The 23,128-nt window shown below is 40.6% G+C and overlaps 1 protein-coding gene across 1 annotated transcript in view; it reads left to right on the top strand.

The window, feature by feature from the left end:
- Positions 1-1,246: 1,246 nt before the first annotated feature.
- The window catches only part of LOC120636264 (ubiquitin-conjugating enzyme E2Q-like protein CG4502), a 312,586-nt gene continuing 290,704 nt past the window's right edge, over positions 1,247-23,128 (top strand). Inside the window, exon 1 of the mRNA XM_039907675.1 lies at positions 1,247-1,295. The gene's annotated coding sequence lies outside the window, so the exon portion shown is untranslated. The remainder of the gene's footprint in view (positions 1,296-23,128) is intronic.

Raw genomic sequence — 23,128 nt, 5'->3', positions numbered from 1 at the left:
AAGCCCGGAGTCAGACATTGTCGTTGTTCACTGTCCAGGCTCTGTGCCTGGGAGGAGGGTTTAAGCCTTCGGTCCCAGCAATGGCAAGCACAGGGTTTTCGACTAGGATAAAGAAGGAAATACAATACAAAATAGATAGATAAGGAAGGAATACAAAAACATTTTAGAGTAGGCAATGTGTTTGTGAATGTATGAAGTTCCCTCTGCTGGGTTACACTCACTATAATTCATAAACTAAACCTTTGTTTAAAATATAAAAGCCCGCCAACCTACATTCAAGTAGTGTGGTGGATAAAGGAGGAGATCTGCGCCAGGTAGTAGGACACCAATAGTCTAAGGATGGTGATAACTTTACGAGGTTGGAAGGCATCGATACAATTCAATGATCCCTGAAGCAGAACTAAACGTATGTAATGGTAAAGATAGGATAATAAATCTTCGTTTTGCCACTATTTCTCCGCACACGCATGTCAGCAAAAAAATTTATAAAAAGGCTAAGTGTTACGGTATGTTATTTAACGGTTTTTGATTTTTTTTTAACATTGAGAGTAGGGTACTTTAAACTGTTATGTTGTTTATTTTATCCGTAACTCTGACTCGCAAAGCTGACAGTTATTAAAAAAAGGCAAGTTGTTTGTTTTTAATTTATATCGAAACATGATTTTGGTTTTATGGGCAAATGCCTGATAGCCCATCGAATTTTTTTTACGCCTTTAAGTTCACCTAACTTAACATAGGGAGGTCCTTTACACGTTTCATAGTTCACTCTCATTCACGAAACGTATCATACAAATGTAGTTTTTAAAAAAAACTGCATTCGGAGGTATTATAATCGAATTCTTATTGAATCAAACGTCTATTATCAAAAAATAAAGGAGTTTAAAGTACAGTTTATGTCAGTGCTGTGAAAGGTAGTCTCACAATAGTTTTTGTATAAGAAGGTTATAAATTATTAAAAGTGCTACCGCCAACTAGAGGTTTCTTTTTGGAATTTAGTTAATTGGCCACATTCGACTACCCTCCTATTCTTTATCGTGAACTGTCACCTATACCGCGAGGCGACGTGAGCGCCGCTTTAATTTGGTATTGGACCTAGCGATCGGAAGTATGACGATTGATCCTGTCTGCGCGTAACCACATCCTGGATTGTGGTGATATCGTGAGTGCCGCTCCTATTATCGTCAAATCCGCGAAGTGTGTTCCAGTGAATATGTGCTGTGCTACCAGTGAATATGTGCTGTGTTACCAGTGAATATGTGCTGTGCCAGTGAACTGTGGTCGTCGAACATGCTCAGGTTAGTGAACGATCCCTGTTTCCTATTCCTTATTAACGCATAATAAAAATATAAGTATAAGCACAAGTACATAAGTTTTGCCTAACTAGTCGACGCCTATATTCAAAATTAATCTAGCCCCCGAGAGTCCACTATCTTACCTTACCATTCGATGGTGGAAAGTAGCGTCAGTTTTGTCTCCAATAGGTACTTACATATAGGTTCTATATATATATGGCTTGTCTTCAGAAACCGTCGGACTGTCGTTTCGTTTTGGTACCGACTGCTAGAGTCTACGTTACGTACATTTGCGGTAATAAACGTGAATTTATTACCCGGTTAGGTTTGCAGTTTTCCTGAAATGTGGAGACGTGTGGAGAGACATTAGCACCGGCTGTTCCCCCCTCCCCCCTGCCCGACGTGTGCGTGGCGTAACACCTACCTTCAACATAATAAAACTTTATTTGCACGTTTAGTACCTACCAAAATATAAAAAGCATCCCCAACACGTCTCCGACAGCGACTTATAATGTCGTTAAACTGTTTTATGTATACACGCGGCGTTACCTACGGTTCCTTAGGAATATTTATAAGGAAATACAGATAAAGAACTAGCGGTAGTACGCGACTTTAAACGTCTTGAATTTCTCGTGACACGAAGAAAATTTTCCTGCGGTATAAAGTAAACTTCGTTAAAGCGAAATTTACAAAAGTTGAATTACCACCATATTGGGCAGGTCGTATTTTGAGAAATACTGAGACAAGCTTTGAAAATCCTTCCCTCACAAAGAAAACAAACGGCATAAAACGTGTCGCTGGATCAAGCTGCAGAAGCCGTATCGTTTGGAAATCTCAACAAAAAACCTATGTCCAACAGTGGACGCCCTGTAATTGAGATGGTACATTGAGATGAACTTGGAAAAATGCAAAGGTACAACGATTCTTACAACCCTCTATAGGTATAGATGCATTTCCATAATCTAAAGAATAAAAGATTGTATTTTATAAACGCTTATCTTGTACCCACATTATATATTTTTAAACTGAAGTAACGCAAAAGAATGCTGTTTTTTTAACTGTGTATTATTGTATGTATCTGTGTATTATTGTTAAATATGTATGTATATGATCAAATGAGTAGGTACAGTATGAACATAGAATAGATGTATGGATTATGTGAAATAGGATACTAATGCAAGTAAAAAGAATTGGTTAGTGATTTGACGGCCAAAAGAACTGAAGATTGCAGAAAAATACATGAGAGAGATCTGTGTACGTAACAGTTCTAACCAATCTAATAGTATTCACTTTAGATATTAATTAAAAATGTATCTCAATTTTAAGCTCGTATCATTTCGTGCGACGATACTATTGCTGTAGGGAATTTTAACATATTTATTTTAATGAACGACAAGTTTACTAGAAGAACCATTAAGAACTTTGAAAATCGAACAAAGAAACCGAATAAAACAGCTTACCTTTGTCTAAGGCAGATTAATATCTTGAAACGAATAAACAATCAATAGTTTCCGAGTTGTAAAGTTTTCCACTCATTAGATCCCAGTGTTTTTTTTTTATTCATAAACGATAAAAGGTTTTTTAAATAGCCGCTTTCTCAAAGAGCAATTCGGATCCGCCATTTCGTATCGCAGCGCATATTGCAACTCGATAAAGTTATTTGTGTTCAATAAGGCGAATGATCTGACTTTTCCCATTTTTCCTCCATGAACATCCCCATCCCTTTCGTGCCGAACCCCCTGCCTCCCTTTGTGGTGCAAAGTTGAGGGCATTAGCGTGTTATCAGTGTAAAGAAGGCGCCCACCTGCCACCGTACCACTAAACAGGCTACGACGCTACGAAAACACGTTCAAATCAACTTTATACCTGTCCATTACGACCTATAAACCTGGTGATTTACTCAAAGCAAAGAAAAACAGCAATGTATACCGAATAAAGAACTTTAATTCACTGTTACGTATGTTTAATAAGTGTAACAGATAGTATCTATAAGCGTTGAGATGTGGGAATAGGTGGGAAGCGTGAACGTGTTTTGCAAACCAGCCGAGGAAATAAGGTGTCCCCAATTTTACTTTGTCGACCGCTACTGATAGCGGCTAATGTAATACACGTTCTTTGTTTCAGTGGGAAGGCTTTTTTCTCTTTTTATTTCGTTTGTGAGATACTCAAAGTGCCCATCAAACAATCAAATTAAAAGCAAACATGTTGTTTTAATTGTTCAATAATCTTGTTACTTCTGAACTTAAAAGAAGGGCAAAGTTTCAACCCTTTGTCAGTCGGTCTGTGTCAATTAGTATGCAGCGCACAAACGAATTGTCGGTACAGCTTTTATTTTATTTTAGGAAGTAGTTAAATATTTGTAGAACATATATAGTAAAACATAATTGTTAGAACTAATAATTACGATACTAATAGTTTATTAGTATTTCATACTAATAAACTATTAATAATAATTAATAGTTTATTAGTATTTCATACTAATAAACTATATTTCTAATTTAGAAATAAATTGAAGAATATCTAACTACAACGTCAGTCTTTTGTTTTGCTAAAGGCCATTTACAAATTACGCGAGTAATTAAAAAATAGAATACTATAATAATTTTTGAGTTTAATTAAAAAATACCAAAAACTTAAAAATTAATAGGTACTGTATTTAATAACTTCATCCGTTTAAACTAATGCTACGAGAATTCTGTACCCACTCGTCCTATTCTCAAAACACATCCGCAATAACTTTTACCGGGACAATTTGATACAGTTTACCATACCTTCTACTTACCGCACCTGCAGTTCCCTAGTTACAGTGAGTTTCAAAGAGGCACGTGTAACTTCACCATTAGACAGCACTATTCACGCCTCCAGCTACTATCAATACAATGACCCCAGGAACAAAACGACACAAGGCGAGACAATCGCATACACAACTCACTCTACCGCGTCCCCATAAAGCTGTTATTCGGCTGCAAGCGTAATTCTTTTCAATTTTCCACCAATCGAATTTGGCTGTAACATCAATTGAGTTCCCACATTTTCCGGGCGCACTTACACAATATCAATCAGGTTTTATTGGTGTTATCGAGGCGGGGTCCCGGGGGGAGGGTGGGGCTATTTGTATCAATAACCTGTCAATGGGCCCCCGCTCCTTGGGGACGAACCACCTCGGTTTCGTCTGTGACCGCACTGATTTGATTACAAATCTATTGCTCCGGGCGTGTGAAAGATAAGTTTTGATGGACTAATAATAGTAGACATCTTAATCTAAGAAAGCGGACATAAGCGAATCGGGCTCGCCCACTGAGGGTTCCGTAAAAATTTGTAGGTACAAATTATAATAAGAGACGTATGTAGCATAATAAATATTACTTGCCAAATTCATAGTCAACGTAAAGTTCCCTGTAAATTCTAATTTCCTCGAGAATATCGAAATATTCGGCATAAACGGACGTTTGAAGTTTAAAAGTTATTTTCACAGCTTCAAGGGACTGTTGAGACATGAGTATAACATAGTTTTAATTTCAACTCGGTACCGCCACGCGTATCCGGATTAAAGGGTCTTGACAGATAGACAGCCAGCAAAGTGATCGATTCCATTTTTTTTCTTTTGAGGAACGGAACCCTTAAAAACAAGGAAGTAGGCTGCTTAGATAAACTTACTAATATATGGATTTCGATTTACTTGCATTACTTACGACACAAGGCGATCTGCTCTCTAGCGATTAGAAGTAATAATCAGCCGAGATACTAAAATTGTTAAGTTAAGTTTTAATACATAAATAAATAAATATAATACAACAATTATACACATCAAAGTAAGCGTAGGTTGTATTATGAGTACTAAGAAGACTAAGAATAATTTTATGAATAATATAAATAAATACTCATATATAAACACCCAGCCACTGAAAAACATTCATGTTTATCACACAAACATTTTCCAGCTGTGGGAATCAAACCCACAGCCTTGGACTAAGAAAGCAGGGTCGCTGCCCACTGTCCTCCGTCAAATTGCTCTTGTTTTTCTATTAAGAAATTGTCATTACTAGCCTGGAGTTAAGAGTTGAGGAGATCAGCTACGTTCTCAGAGAGCACGTAAAGCCGTCGGTGGTTTCAATCATAATTGATGGTTAAGCCAACACACATGCTCTAAAAACGACTCTCTAAATTATTAAGGCGGAGGCCTGTGCTCATTTTATGAGACTAAAACAGGTTGAGGTATACAACGGGTTCCCCAAGGGTCTAACAAAGCCAGCCAGCGTCTAACAAGAGGGACATGCCGTGGTGGTTTTTAGTTTGGGTATACCCCTTTAGCTGTACCCCCTACATAACCTCCGTCCTGCCCAAGTGTCGGAGGAAGCAATAAAGCTTTACCACCACGACAAAAAAAAAAGTTTGTAAATGATGATGAAGATAAATAAATAAAAAAAAACATTTATAAGGGAATAAAAAAAGCCTAGAAAATCACTCTTACAAAGTGGTTTATCCGCTGGGCTATAATAGTGCCAAGTTTTTATATTATTCATAAACTAACCGTACGTGGGCGTGTTTGGCTTCGTACATATCATAATGAACCCGGTAGCCTTCTTTGAAACATGTCAATATTGACGGGCAGCGGTGACCCAGAATTTCGTACAATCATTTAAGGCATTAAACATAACGAGCAATAAGTACGACGCGTTAACGGCGCTGTTTTTAGTGATTCATTAATACCAAAATTCCCCAAATGGTAAACTTTACCTCAATTACTTATTCAAATATTAATTTGTATGACGGTCCTACACTCGTACTTTATTATTTTGAACGAGTTATTGAGAAGAAGAGATGTTGTCGATGGTCGAGCATGCTACTGTTTGACTTCTAAAAGGTCAAGCTACCAAAGTCTGTCCAGAGGACCCGAGTATAAACCAGTGGCCTTGGATGGCGATGAGTTTGGAACTAGATACTCAAAAGAACACAAGCCATCAGATTCGATCCGTTTAAAAATATTATTAATGTACTAAAATAGTACATCAGCCTCTTCTCTCGCGGAGAGGAAGAAGAGAGAGAGCGAAGAGGAGAAGAGAGGGAAATTGGCAATCTGGTCGTATTTTAGTTGGAACTTGACAGGTACATAGGTAACTTTTTTTTTCGTGTGGAACCGCAACACAGGGTGGCACGATGCTTATATCGGCTAAGACCCCAACGGTGTTCCAACTAGTCGCCTGGTGGCTGGGCCACAGGAATGCATTGGCACACATCAGCGAAGACACATAAGTAACCATAGCAGGACAGTTGAAGGTCAAATTCAAATCTTACATCTCAGTTATAAACTTGTTTGAGTTGCTTAACAACCAGAATCCTGCATTGCACCTGGACTTAGACTAAGTACATATAGAATAGACCATCCGGGAAGCGGGTTTCCCGGGCAGTAAGAGGGGCAAGCCGTGGTTGTTTTTAGTTCAGGTGTACCCCATCAGGTGGGGGAGCCCCACGATAACCTCTGTCCTGCCCAAGGTACGGCGATAGCAAAAAAGCTTTAGAATAGCTTTAGTAGTAGGTCTTACTAAGGTAATGCAGACGGTTGTCTGCTCGTACCTAACCGATGAAAATATGTCATCTATAACCAAAATAAGTTTCTGTTGAATGTTTCATAAAAACAAATATCTAGGACATAAGCTTTCTGTATGGAAAATTTTACCAAGGTCGGTTAAGCTGCAATTTCAAGATGTGTTGGTTTTTTGGGGATCAGAACCAGGCATTCTTTTCCATCTTCGGCATGCATTAGGATGATTTTAACAAAATCGGTGCAGTCGTCTAGTCGAACATTACCTGTTCGACCAACAAACAAAAACAAGAAAGCATTTGAATTTGTAATAGATATTATTATACCTTAGCGATGAATACCTATTACTACTGACGCTATCAAATCGAATTACGTATTTTGAACGGTTGGCAACCGGCAAAAGTTACACAATACAGGATGCGACCATCGAACGCTTGATACGTTTTGTACCTTAAACTCGTGGGTGTCAATTAACAACTCATAGGCGGAACCGCTGCAAACTGTTAACTGACTCACCATCGATTAGGATAAATAGAACTGGGTCTCAATGGAGTGTTTGTTTGAAACGATTAATAAGGAAAGATTAGGAAATAATAATGTTATTGAATAAATCGCTTTCTAGGCGTGAAAGCGATTTGGGTTGAGAGAACAATATCCTAATGAAGTTTTTTTTATTCCACTACAAGTTGTATTTACCAAATCTGACTGTAATTTCACGTGGTTCTAATTAATGATAGATGATATCAGGTTGACCTGTAATGGGGTATGGCAGTTATATTGAAACCATACCGCTAATCTGTTTCCGGAATTTGAACGCTAAATTGCTTGGCTCTTAGTCGGTTGGGTAAAATGCCACGGCCAAGCCTGCCCACCAGAATTGACCAGGAAAAGTTCAATAATTATAATCTTCCACATTGCCCCACAGCCTTTAACTATAATTTAAATACTTAGGTACCTACCATTACAAAGATTATATTCTGTAGCATAAATACTAAATCCTCATTGTTGATTAAAATATCGGTAATGTTTCTAACACAATTATCGAGTCACTATTTTTTATAATTTCAGCAAAGGAAAGAAGTAGCATTAGTATAATGTTAAATTAAGTATATCGAACTATAAGCACGCTGCTAAAATCAATTCTTTATTATTTTTCAACTAGTTATTAAAAACATCAATTGAATTGCAACAAACCAATAACATACAATTCGCTATAAACCAATAAATAACAAGTTGAAAATAATCGAATGATTACTCGAGCTAATAGTAAAATTATTCCTCATAGTACCCAATAATGGGAGAGCGAATGTTAACAATGAATGGAAGCTAATAACTTTGCTCAGTAAAACTCTCGGGGTTAGAATTTATTCGATTCCGATCGTCCTTTACAACGCTCCAGAGGGTTAACGGTGCCGATGGCCACCCCATTGTGGGAAAATATCTATTAAATATTTATGATCAACTCGCCTCATGTTAACGCGTAAAATTATAACTTCTTACATGGGAGCCCATAAAGATCATAAATAAATGTTGACAGTTTATTCACCAGGACGCGAATTACGTGTATGTTCCACCAAGTACTCGCATTGTATCTGTCAGTGCGAGTGGACTGCGAAAGGAAATCCTTGCGAGTCTCATTGAGGCTGCCAATTTAGACAATCTTGGACCTTGGCAACTGGCTTCCCTCGAGCTTTAGGACCCAGACCATTCTATGTATTGGCGGAGGTAAGAAAATATTAACTGTCACCATCTTTTCTCTTCCCGCGGGTGTCTTACGAGGCGACTAAGGGAATATAAGAGAGAGCGGGCAGCAGCGTCCTCAGTGCTGCTACTACCATCTACTACAATCATCAAGCCGTCTGTCCAACGTGGTGATAATAAGCAAATTCTTCCATCGGGATAGGCCTTTAGTCCAGCGGTGTACTTTTATATGCTACTAGCTGTTGCCCACAACTTCGTCTGCGGCTGATTTTGTTTTTTATGTGGAATTAAATTTAGTTGTAGTTCTAAAAAAAATTAAAGTATTCGGTATCGCTAAGCCTTAAATGTGGGGTTTGCTGCTGTCCGCTGAGGAGTTCTATCCTCTATCTCCAACCACAGTTTGGGCAAAATTAAACACAAGTACAAAAATAATTATTTAAATCGGTTATAATTTGTCGGAGTTATAGTGTAAAATCGTCAAATACTTTCACCCCCTCTCCCAAAGGAACAAAGCTTAATGTCGGGATAAAAAGTATTTTATATTACTTCTAATACTGTACAAAGTTTCACGAGGATCGGTTTAGTAGTTTTTGCGTGAAAGCGTAACAAACAAACTTACATTGACATTTATAATATTAGTAGGGATTGACTGAGGTATTGTATCCGATGTGGGTAACATATCAAATAACTGATTGTATCGATCTATTGCTTTAATTTATTACAATATATTGAAGCCTTTTTTATAGTATTACAATTGGAGGACCAATCAGATGGCCCACTTCAACTAGCTCCTATAAACAGAGCAACACTTCTCGGGGCATACAAAGAGCACTTCAGATTAGAGCGTTTCGCGGAGTATAGCAAATTAAGCTTAATTTTGATAATATATCATGGATTTCCGCAAAGTAACGCCTGCTTCTATCCAATATCCAAGAGCACGTCCTGCAACGTGCCGACCATTGTCCATCAACCTTATAGGCGTAGGTGTTAATCCCCGTGCGCCTGTTATTACAATGGCAACCAAGCCCTAAAGACCGGAAAACAGCACTCCAAAAATTGCATCAATGCTGTTTGTTGGCAGAAGTAAGCATGTCAGTAGTACTCCCCGGTCGAGCTGTACTTCTACTAAGTTCTAATAACGTACCTAAATATGTCGAAAGAAAATAGAGCTTAATATTCAGCTAGCATTAGATATACAGTGAGATAAAATCATGGTGTATTACTACGTGAAGTAGTCTTCGTTGATCTATGTTGGTAACTTTAGTTCTTCTAAGGACCTCGACATTCCTGGTTTGATTAAGAAAATTAATATGTACTTCTAGCATAGCCAACTGTCTCTATCGCTCGCTGAGTGTCTTTAAGCGTTCCTAATCTTAAGGGGAGACCCGTCGATCGATCGACTGCATGCAAATCGCAGCGATCCATCTCTTCGAAACTGGCATACACAGTCCAAACAAGAGCTATCGGTCGCTGCGATCGATTTCTATGAGACGTTTGCGACGGGACAAAGAGTTCTTTGAAGTAGAATGCTCCAGTAACATCTGCAAAAAGTTGCCTCTACCTCTGCAAGAAGTTGCGATAGTATGATCGCTGCAGTACGTCTTTACACGAGTTCACGCGACTAACGAATGTGTACTTGCTGTTGGAAATACGTCAGATGGCATGCATTTTATATCTCCTTCGATTTATTTAAATGAACCATACAAATGCAAACCATCGCTTGCAAACTTTCCCCGGTGGGAGGCTTTGGTCGTGGCAAAGTTACCACCCTAGCAGAAAAGTCGAGCGAATAGTGTTCCAGTACGATGTTGCGTATAATCCGATAAGTGGGTATACGTTTAATATAACTACAATACCTACCCCTAAAAGGTTGGCCCGCTACCAGTGTAGACTGCATGAACTTAAAACCTCGTGAAAAAAAATTACTTAAAACCGTACCTCGTGAAAAAAAAATATTTGTGAGTTTTCCGCTTCTAGGAGTTCCTTTTCCATCTCTCAGGAAAAATGGATTTTTCGTGGACGAATGTCCTGCACCCTACCAAACCCTAAACAAACAAACTTCCATTCGGATTTATCAGAATAGTTAGGATTAGGAAATTCAGCTTTAGGATTGGATAAAGGATCAATTTAGGATATGTTTTGACGACGTCAGGCCCCTTATTGCACGACTCATGATGCGAAAAATTTTTTTCGCCTCATTTCGGCGGCTATTTTTATTATTATAGCCTTGTTAGTTCACGGAATCAAGATATTTTGCATACTATTGACGAGATAATTTAATGGAGATTAATTCCATACGTTTAAAAAATTGATTTACTGCAATAGAATTGGAAAAAAACACCAAAATAGGTCAAAAAATTTTCCTGTCCGTCATGTGTGAAACCCGAAAACACTCTTAACTTGTGAAAAAATCTATTATTTGAGTTAATTTTTTTTTTTGTAAATTCTAATCGACGATTGTAGGTCTCTGAATGCGAATGATTAATTAATTCAGTGTAGTTTAATTGCAATTAATAAAAAACGAAAACTGCAAGACTGTATTTATTTTTTCAATATTTGATAATTAAATGAACATTATGAGTCGTACACTTTTGGATTTTCCAATTTTTTTTTACATATTATTTCATTATTGGTTTAGTGGCATATGGTTGGAATAGTAACGCATTGTTTTGGCACACTCTAATATTTGAAAGAATCTGTCACTGCTTAACTAATCCGACGTTAAAGATTATAACGACTTTCTTAATATTATTATTGAAATAACTTCAAACCCAGCAATCCGCTACATTGTTTTAGATGTAAAATATATCTTACTGGTAGAGTGATTTGATCTTGTTATTATGATAACTTATATTTATGACCTGTCGCGTCCAAATCCGTATCAAAAATATTTGTACGAACACGTCATATAGCCCAGTGGCGGCTGCTCTTGAGGGCTTAGCAGGTGATGGATGGAGGATCACGGCCTTGGCATCTCGAATACAATACCCAGATGTGGGACTTGATAACTTTCGGCAAAGGTGCGAAGTCACCTTACTGATAAGATCGAGTTATTAGTTAATCTTTCGTGGTTGTCGATTTTGACAATAGCCACGGCATCTTGATGTGTTTGACAACGAATATAATTAAAATTCGTTTAAATAAAATCCTTTTCGATTGCCACAAGAAAGCAAAAAACATTGTTTGTGTATGTACCTATACGCGGTACGGTTACCGCTATCTATACTTATCTAAAAACACACATTTGTATTAATTAGCATTCAAAATCGGCATTTTGGAAATGTTTATATTATATTTTAGAGTTTTGTCTACGTATTGTTATGAGCAGACACGGTAATTGATACAGAAATATCGGGAAAATCTAGTTTTGGAACACTCGTTATATTTTAAGTCAGTTATAAAGGCTGTTTCGTTAGAATAAAACTGTATTCATTTGTTTATTATATATCAGTGTAAAAAATAATATCACGTTGGATTAATAATAATCGATCAATAAAATGATACGCGCATGATCTAGAATGTAGGATTGCTTAGATTATATTTATTTTTTTAAAATACTCTTGACTGTAGTGGATACTTGAAACAAAATGTTATAAAGATCCATCACGAATGGTTAAAATAGCAGCAGATTTTATATAATGACAAATTGAAAAACTTGTTAAGAGTTTAGCACAAAAAATGCATACTCACTGCCATTTTGATCATGCGTCTACTAACAGTTCGGCATTCGTATGTTGGTCTTAGTTTGTAGGTAGGTATTAACTTAAACGAAGATGAAGGAAGCAATCTTTCTACGGATAGAGCTGTCACTTACCTATTGTACTCGTCATGATAATAACAATTCTTATTTTATTCGTATCTTCTTCGTCTGATTTTTTTTTGTCTCTCTTAGTCTATGGTCACCTTAATCCTATATTTTACAGTCACAAGGAGATGGGAACAAGGATATGTTCACTTAACAATTATTCATTGTAAAGTCAACATCTCCGGTTTCGGAGCGAAACGTGTGTAGAGGCCGAATATCTGTTTGGTGTGGAGTATAAGGATTGATGAAATTATAAATTACACTATACATGTTCTCCTGCTATTCACGGACTTTAGCAAATTAAGCTAGATTTTCATAATACAGGATGTTTTCGTTCACCATTGAAGCAAGTGATATTATTATTGTTTAAAACGCACGAAAAGTTAGAGGTGCGTGCTAAAATTCAAACTCGGCACCCCAAAACCCCTATGGCACTAGGCTATCACCGCATGTTAGTGGTATGAATACATAAATAAATAATAAATAAATATACTACGGCAATACACACATCGCCATCTAGCCCCAAAGTAAGCGTAGCTTGTGTTATGGGTACTACGATGAGTGATGAATATTTTTATGAATAATATACATAAAATACTTATATCATACAGATAAACACCCACACTGAAAAACTGAATGTTCATCACACAAACATTTTCCAGTCGTGGGAATCGAACCCACAGCATTTGAATCAGAAAGCACGCACTGCAAACTGCGCCAATGGGCCGTCAAATGGTTAAAATAATTTTATTACAGGTTATTCCGCTACAATTATCATCTGCCATCTTAGACTGCATCATCACTAAGTAAGATAAGTAAGTAAGCAATCAGGGGCTAAATTGTGGTAGGTTTAAAAAAAAAACACTAATATGTAATTACTCGAAGTATTTAAATACAAGTAAGAACTGTTAATAATTTTTTTCTATAACTTAATTAAAAGTTGGAATTTAAGTCGCTTCGTAACAAAAACATATTCTATAAAAGGGAAGGTGAAGTAAAAACGTAAATAGGGTACGTTCGGTTGGCCAGCAATAAAATAATGAATGATGTGATGGCTTAATTGGAGCTTCCGGAATGAGGCCATAACGCTACTCAATTGCCAGCACCTTTGAAGTGGCGCGACCAGCTAATTACAGGACACCTGGAATTAAGCCTTTGGCACACATAAATGATTGTATAGAAAAATGTCAAGACCATTTTACTTTTAATACGCTATCGGGTGCCAGTCTTCGTCTGCGTAGAATTTCTGATATCCCGTGAGATGAAGAAATATTCCCGCGGTGCATATATCTACCCGTCTCCTGAAAGCAAGCTACAGACATAACTGAAAGCAAATAAAGATAAAGTACCAAATTTATGAATACAGCTTTTATACAAATTTTTATATTAACCATTCGGGTTCGGAATTTACCCAAGAGCCAAATTGCTTATTATGTGGGTATATAGATAGTACCTATTTATCTTGAAAAATGTAAAAAATTAAAGTTTTTCACTGAATACATGCTTACTTTATTTCCTAATACATCGCATTCTTTAAAAACTGTGAAACACGTGTTTGTTTATATTTAACCAAACGCCCAAATACCAAGTTTCATGATAACAACTTAAATTATTACAGACTTTCATACAACCTTTTTTTCTTTGCTTAACCATCTTAGTTAGTAGAATAATCAAATTTCTTCGTGTAGCTGATTGGCCAGTAGTAGAAATCTTTTATAGTTAAACATTACATTTATTTAAAATAAACTTTTTTTAGCTGATTGTCTAACAGATTTAAAGGCGTTAGATTCTTGTATTAATATTCAAAGCTTAAATGACGAATGTCTTGACACTTTGTATGACTTAATTATTATAGCTTAATAAATGAATAATTTTATAATATCAGCTGGCACCACATTTAAAGGTTACATTAATATCCAACCATACACATAAACTATTAACTCAATTCAAATGACGAACACTCACGCATGATTTGTCGCTTCGATTCATCATTTTTATGAAACATAATTTGACGCTATCGATGATAAATATAGGATGAAACGTAATCTATTTTAATAGACAGCAAAGAATTACAACCTAGAAAGGATGTAGTATCTCACATTGCAGGAAGGCCGGACAGTTGGAGGTCTGATCACAGATATATATGTACCTATACCTACTGGCAGAAGTTAGTACAGGTATTGTCCATAGAGCCGTAATACGCATTTTTTTAGATCAAAGTTTAATAACTTTTTAACTGACCTTGAGAACATGAATTCTCTAATTGATGCGCTTTACTTTTTCATTTCATCGCATTACTTTTACTGATACTTCCATTATTTTTAGTTGAATAATATTTGAGGCTCATATACATATGTATATATATATATATATATATATATATATTTTGAAGTTATAGGTACGATTGTGATTGTAAATGAGATATATTAAATTTAGATTTCCACGTGTCTTGCATCTGGAATTCTGCATTGTGTTAAACTTTATCATAAGACACTTACGCTTTGAAATCTAGTGTTCTCTATAACTAGTCAATTAATGAAATATATGTTATTGATTTCAAAATTTCTTCACATTCCAAAAAGGTTTCGCATTTCGATGCAAATAATGACTGTTCCCAGTGGCGTGCATAGCCCTTGGACCCAGGGTATGCACAAGGTGTTTAGCACAACATTTTAGTTACAAAACTTTATTGGTCCTATCTGAAGGCTCTGTATGACCCTGAGGGTAGGGTATGCACTGCTTATTTGCATATATGCAATGCACGCCACTGAGTGTTCCCGATAAGAATTAACTCAAGGGAACATTGAAATGTTCCCTTGAGTTAATTCTTACATTCATACTTAAGCAGCGTTTTTTCACTACATATGGTTTGCCAGAAAAATATGGGTTAAATACCAAGCTTGCTGTATTTTTGATACATTCTTGGAATTTACATTGATTTCACTAGTCATTGTTTTCTATTATTCGTGCATCCCTCTTCTATTTCGTATGTACTCCATGCCGATACATAGCGATGCTCTGCCGGTGATTATGCAATCGGTACGGATGCTGCGTCGATACGTTTCCTCGGGCGGAGGATACCTGCCAGACATTAATATGTCGTACGGTGAAGATAATAAGGTATTTACGGTGCTAAATGGTAATTTGGCGAGCGTTTATAGGAAGATAAATCAGTTGCACCTGCTTGCACGGGGCTAAAATCGCGCTATCTCAGCACGCCTAAATAACACGACATGATACAAAAGTAAAATGTTCCATTTTGGTTTAAAAATTGTTTTATCAAAACAAAAGGAAGTTAGATATTATCGTGTATAGTATAATAATCGTTATCGCAGCTTGAATTATGATTTTACATCTCACATATTGTCCTGCGAATATGCCTTCTCCAGTTACTGCCATACTGTCCTTTCCTACGCTGTTCTGCGTGAAGTTGCTTTTTTTTGCTTTTTCGGAAGGACACTTGCCGATAACCTCCTAAGGGGTTGCTACGGCGTCACCGGGGGAGTGGGGCGAGCGCGAAAGCTCGCCATGAGAAGAGCCCCAGGGCTCGACGACATCGGGGGGAGTATGGGAGACGTCGACCCGAGGGTGCCTCCTGCGAGGACTCGGACCTCGGCTCGGTTCGACGTTAATCTGACTGTTGGTGGACTTTTGGACTAATCATTGTTTAGTCCGAACGCCCCCGTGACCGTGGTAAGGATCCACGTCCGGATGACGTCAGAAATCGGGGCCCTCGTCTTCGCCGGCGAAGACGCTGTGAATGTTGCGTGTGTGTGTGTTGTTGGGACACGTTGTCGGTAGTTATTTTGTCGTCAGGGTCGTCAAGGACATGCTTCGGACGTCGCCGCTTTGGTTCGACGTCGGGGACGGGGGTATAAGTGGACGCCTCGACCACTAGGGGGTTGGGGTGTCGGACTGCATTTTCAAAGTAGGTCTTTGATAATGTTTTCATGTACTGGGCTATGGTGGGAAGATCGAGGTCTCGGTGGAGATCTACGTTGCGCATGTACCACGGACTGTCCGTGGTCATACGCATAAATTTGTTCTGCAGGACTTGAAAGCTCCTGTAAGAGCTGTGAGGGCGATGGGCGAATACGACGCTGGCGTATGTCATAATGGGACGTATGCACGTTTTATACAAGGTTACCTTGTGACGGAGGGATAATTTGCTTTTGCGGCAAATCATCGGATAGAGACGACCCATCACATACGCAGCCTTGTTGCGGGCCTTGCGAATGTGTGCGGTGAAGCTCATTCTATGATCGAACGTTACTCCCAGGTATTTGGCCTTGTCTTGCCAGGGTATGGGACGCCCGTAGAGGGTGACCTCTGCGGGGTTTACCGTGAAGCGGCCTCTCGGTTTGCCCGTGAAGAGCACCGCTGCGCTCTTCTCGGGGTTAACCTCGATCCTCCAGAGGCGGAACCACTTGCCCAGCAGGTGGAGCGCCTTTTGGAGTCGACTTGCAATGTTGCTCTTTTTGGGATCGGTCGCAAAGAGAGCGGTATCGTCGGCGAATTGGGCCAGTTTGACCGTCGCCGGTAGATCGCGGGGAATGTCGCTCGTGAAGAGCGCGTATAGAAGTGGGGAGAGCGCGGAGCCCTGAGGGACTCCCGCTCGTATGGGTCTAGGGGAAGAGAGCGTACCGTCTAGACGATAGCGAAATGTGCGATCGGTGAGATACGCTCGCAGCAAACGAACGAGACTAGCTGGCACGCCCAGATGGTGCAGCTTGTACAACAAGCCGGCGTGCCAGACCCTGTCGAAGGCCTTGGCAATGTCTAAGAACACGGCCCCAGTGGGGCTCATGTGTCTGTATCGATTGAATCCTGCCAGTATGTGCTCCGTGAGGCGGTGCGCTTGGTGGACGCAAGAGTGCTTGGCTCGAAAGCCGAATTGCTCGTCGTTAAGGAGGTTTTTCTCCTCTACGACTGCCTTCAGTCTGTGTAATATTACCCTCTCATACACCTTTGCTAAGGTGTTGAGGAGGCTTATAGGGCGATAACTGGAGGGAAGGTCGCGGGGTTTGCCCGACTTGTGGATACCTATGACTGTTGCTTCCTTCCACTGGTTGGGGAAGTAGCAGTTTGCCAAGAATACATTAAAAATTACCACAAGTAGGTTGATAATTTGTCCTGGGAGTAACTTTAGGGTTTTATTGGTAATGCCGTCGGGGCCTGGGGCTTTCTTAGAGTGGAAACCCTTGATAATAGTATGAACTTCATCGCAGGTCGTCGGGGCGAGAGGTTCACCATCGGGAGGGGTCGAGAGGATTGTTGCGAGTTCGCTTTCGACTCGCAAGACGTGGGGCCTATCAATGGATACGGTGCTCGGAGAGCATTGGGATTCGAGGCAGTCAGCCATGCATTCAGCCTTATCGATATCTTCAAAGGCGGGCGGAAGGTCGGGGCGTGCTAACGGTGGGAGGGCGGGAGCGCGGGTCATTTTGAGAGCCTTCGCCAGTTTGTAGAACGCACTACGCGATGGCGAGAGCTCCCCCAAGAACCTGTCCCATTGTCCGTGTCGGAGTGCGGTAATGATAGACACTACCTTCCTCTGGGCTCTCCAGAGTTCTAACCGATTCTGTCGTGTCGGATATTTGTCATGCTCCCTATGGGCCCTAATCTTGTTTGTGATTAGCTCTCGCGCGTCCTCCGTGAGTACCATGCGGTAAAATCCGCACGGCATCTCGCGGGAGCATTCGCTCGTAGCGTCACAAACGTGGTTGGTCAGGTGCAGTGAGGCTGCCTGGGCTTGCTCTAATGTCTCTACGACGTCAGGAATTTTAGAGAGGTGCACAGAGTCCTTCGCTTCGAGTAGCCCGGAGAGCTTCTTGAAGTCGATGACTTTACGGGTCGGGAGGATCGCGGGGCCTACGGGGCCTAGCTGTAGTTTGACAGGTCTGTGATCCGAATATAGCTCGGATAGCACTTCCACAGAGTTCACCTGAAGGGTGATATTCTTGAGGAGCGCTATGTCGAGTATGTCCGGTCGGTCGATCGAACTATCCGACATCGGGAAGCGAGTCGGCGAGTCTGGGGCAACTACGATAAAGTTGAGGTCGGGTCGTCTGACAAGTATGTTAAGTTGTCGTCCGTGCGCGTTAGTGGAGCGGGACCAGTCGGTGTGCTTAGCGTTGAAGTCGCCAGCCAAAATGACAGAGTCACCTAAGGAGAGGAGAGCGAGTAAGTCACTCTCTAAAAAGGTTTTGTTCGGTGAGAGATAAACGGATGCTAGTATGATCGACGGATGGCCGGTCATACCCACCTGACATACGGAGGCTTCCATGTTGGTAAGCTGTGGAGGATCGAGAGGAGTGCAGTGAAGAGCCCTTCTGTAATAGATCGCGGTACCACCCAACCGGTTGGTGGTCCGATCATTTCTAATTAAGTTATAATTTCCAACTTTGGGATCGCTTCTACTAGGTTTTAAGAAGGTCTCTTGCACTAGGAAGATATCGATTTGTTGTGCACATATAAATTCACGGATTTGATGCATTTGATCGATAATGCCGTTTGCATTAAAGAAGCTGACTGTCAGGGAGTGTGGTTTTACCCTACCTTTATATGTACTACCCATTAACGGATTGCTTTTTGGATAGTCCCGATGGTTGTTAGGAGGCTAGAGTGCTCACGCATAGCCTGGTTGAGGGAGACCTTTGCCTTTGCAAAGAATACTTTTACCTCGTTCATGTCAACCGCAGACACGAGGTACTGGATGAAGTCCAGGGGGTCCATATCCGGAGATAGGTGCATGGGCGAGGGCGCCGAGGCCGGGTGGGCCGCTGCCGGTGCGGTGGCCTGAGGGGCTACCGGCACCGGTGCGGGGGCGGGGGCGGAGGCGCTAGGCGCTCCGTTAAGGGGCTTGGCCCATGCGCTGGTAGCGGGTACCGGCGCTGGGACGAAGCGTTGGGCGGGCTGTGCTGCGGGTCTCCGAGCCGGCGGCGGACCCCTGCGCCGTGTAAACTGCGGCGCCTTTGGGCATCCGCGATAATTCGCGGGGTGCCCTTGGGTGTAGCAGAGTACACAGCTCGGTGGTTCGTCGACGGTCGGGTCCCGTCGGGAGCAATCGGCGGTGCCGTGGTCGCCCAGGCACTTGACGCACCTAGGGCGGGCGAAACAATTCCTTGCGGAATGGCCGTACAGTTGGCATCGGTGGCACTGGCCGACCTTGCCTCTGTTATGGGGCTTCTCGATAGTGAGTCCTGAAAGGTGGCACACTTTTTCGAGATTGTAAATCTCTTTACCTTCGGGGGAAAGTTCTAATAAAACGAGAACCATCTCGTAGACATATTTCGTCCTGGTATTGTACATCCTATGTACCTCCAGGACAGGTATATTTTGCGACAAAAGGTCGGCTTTTATTACCTCGGAGCTAATCTCCTTCGGTAATCCTTTAATGACGACGCGGAGAATGCGTTCGTCTCTTAGGGCGTAGGTATGAAAACCTATATTATGCTCTCTGAGCATTGAAGTTAGCCGACGGTGGTCGTCGGAGGATAGGCACTGTACTCTAATGCCTATAGCGGTGGATCGGGCACCGGTGAAGCCGATGCCGTTCGCTTCAAGAAGCGGGATGATTTTCATCCATGCGAGCTTGTCGCGGATGAAGAGAGGTGGGATTCTATCCCTGGGTTGGGGTTGCTCCTCCATAGGGGAGTCTTCGGGCTCGTCTTCGTCCGCAGGGGAAGCCTGGGACGCTGCGCGAGGCGCTGCGCGGGGCGCTTGGGACTGGGTTTTAATCGGGCGGTCCGGTACCACTTTCTTTGGCGGGTTCGCCTTGGATTTGGAAGCCTTAAGCTTCCGCTTTTTAGCACCGACGACGGTGAAGCCGTCGTCGGTCTCGGATGATGCCGGGGAGGTAGATTCTTCGATCGCTATCGCAGGGATAGCGACCGGGTCTTCGGTTATCGGCTCTGCGGGAGCCGGGGATTGCGGGCTGTCCGTGAACACTCTAGGCCTAACAGTCCTAAAGCGGTTTAGGTAACCCGCGTTATTCTCCTGGAGGTCCTTTAAGAGGGCCTCCAGATTAAGGTCGGAGTCGGCGAGGGCCATGGCGGCCCCCGGGGTAGCGGTTGACCTCCCTGCCATGCAGGGAGGTGTGTGCCTAAAAAAGGGTGTGGCCCTATGGGGCCTCGCCTTTAGGTGACGAGGGTGTTAAACTACGCTAATAATAACACGTGTACTTACAGGAATCCTAGACCCTAGAACTACACTGCACTACCACAACGCAGAAACGGACACTGATTTCCACTGACACTTTCACCTCGAGCAATCGGTTGCGAGACAGACATCCGTACGGGACGGATGCGCGAGTCGGAATCTGCGTGAAGTTGTTCCCGTAACCTTCTTAATATCGTAGAAAGGATGGAAGAAGGAATCCCCTCTTTTGTTTTGTCTCGCTTTTATTTTCTTCCCCTTCTTGGATAACATTCTCTCTTGTTAATGTTCCCTTTCATTCCCTCATCATAAGTCCTGTCCGCCATTTTAATTCTATATATTCTGTAACATATTTTTGTTTGCTACGTGTTCTTATTCTTTTGAGTTGATGTTGACCTTTGTTTTAATGTTGATTATGCTTAAATATAAAGGTGATTGAATAATAATTCTGACCTGGTTCAGTGTATAACCCACAAAGTATTTTGTAATAAGAAAAATTTAAAAAGAAGAAAATTTAAAATCGCAAGTCTCTTTACGAATACGGTAGGTTTATCATGATATATTACTACTAAACTCTGGATCAACTTATTTGAAATCTATTATTGTTTTTGAGGTTGGTTTTTTTTTCAAACACTGACTCGTTGTTCCCATTTGGCAGTGGACGCTTTTCGGTGCTGAGCCGCCCTTTTTACACCTAGACTTCCCTACGTATCTACTATATAATACGTAAGGTTGCGTTTGGTGATATAAGGGCCCGAAGGCCGCCTTTACAACCCAGCACTAAATACCATCGTTTACTTCTCTATGATTTCTTGCAATGTTATTTATCCATCTACATTCCGTCTGTCAGCCCGCCGAATGACCTTTAAGCTACGCAACTCTTTGTCTTTGGTTACTCTGGTTCTCCTCTATGGACCTCAACATTTATGACATGGGTAAATGCACACCGAACGTATTTCTCACCATTACCCGCAACTGTTTTCTTACGATACCCATTGCAATTAGCGACATGAAATACCTACATAATTACATTTTTCCCTCGGTGACCAGTGGTTGCAACGGGCTCGGGACGATTAGGATATAAAGCAATAAAGATCCCTATTCATAGCAGCATTAATAGTACCTATAGCAGTCGTTACAAGCATTGCTATTGCCCATTAAGGCCCTACCAATTTCCTTCACGGTTCGTAAATCTACACATTGTAAGCGAGCCTTCGATATTAGAATTGTTAACTAACTTTAATCATGTTAATTAATTTACAACAAAACTAGCTAGAGGAGCTGTTACCCGCGACTTCGGCTGTTTTCCGTTATTAATTATAGTAAGATGTTATTAAGTTTAACAAGAAAACCTTTTGTTTTCCCGGGACAAAAAACATGTTATGACTGGCTATAGGATAAATAAACAAATGTAAAATAGAAGCGTGATAGCACAGTGGGTAGGACACGGGTAGGCTCAGCTTTACTTTCGGAGGACTGAGTTCGAAATCCAGCACGCAATCTAACTTTTCTAAGTGTGCGTTTTAAGTATTTAAAAATATCACTTGCTTCGACGGTGAAGGAAAACATCGTGAGGAAACCTGCATGCCTGAGTTCTATATAATGCTCTCAAAGTTATGTAGAGTCCACCAATCTGAACTGGGCCAGCGTGGTGGACTACGGCCTTAACCCCTTCTCATTGTTTAAAGAGTTGATGGTAAGTATTAGGCTGGCGAAAAAGTTTCTTCGCATTTTTTAAGAAAATTCAAAACATTTTTTAATATAGTTTATTTTACATTTAACTAGAGTATGTAGGTATAATTTTGTTCGATAACTTGTAGGTAGGGACATAATTGCATTGCTATAGAAATTTTCGGGCTTCTGATCAAAAAACCGCGACAAGTAGTTTTGGCCGTCCTCTCATGATGTTAACCCTGCCTAAAGAATTCTGAAGAGACCGAAACAGGCGGAAATCTGAAGGTGCAAGGTCAAGACTATACGGCGGATGCATTAACACCTCCCAGCCAAACTCTTAATTTTTGTTGAGTGGCTAAAGATGTATGAGGTCTAGCGTTAACATGATGAAAAACCACACTCTTTCTTTGATCTTTGACATCAAAATTTCCGGATTGAAAACGCTTAAACCAAATTTGTGTTACTAATTATAGTATAGCCAAAGATATTTTATTACATGTTCATACATACTATAATGCGTATAACCTATTATATTATATTATAATACAATCCCTCCTATCCCTGTCCCACATTAAGATATTAATTAATTAAAAAATAATTAAGTGCCTACCTACCTACTAACAGACACACATTGTCATTTTTAGTATTATTGTAGATACTATTATTAAATTTACGACGAGGATATTCTCAATTAGTAAGTATGGCGTCTTGTTTTTGTGTAAGGCCCATAGGTCGTTCGAGAATAGTAGATTCTAGTTTTTTTAATTACATTTTAAAGTAAATAATTTATCGAACAGGCTTAGTTCTGCTGCCTATGCAGTGAAGAAGATACGCCGCGTGACGGACATAGAAACTGCTGCGTCTATTTTAGTTACTTTCACAGCATTATGTCATATGGAATTTTACTATGGGGTAATGCTGCTGATATTGGCACTATTTTCGTGCTGCAGAAGATGG

Source organism: Pararge aegeria, chromosome 3, assembly GCF_905163445.1.
Source record: "Pararge aegeria chromosome 3, ilParAegt1.1, whole genome shotgun sequence".
NCBI lineage: Eukaryota > Metazoa > Arthropoda > Insecta > Lepidoptera > Nymphalidae > Pararge > Pararge aegeria.
Note: the sequence above shows the minus strand (reverse complement) of the source record. Positions and strands in the feature narration are given on the sequence as shown.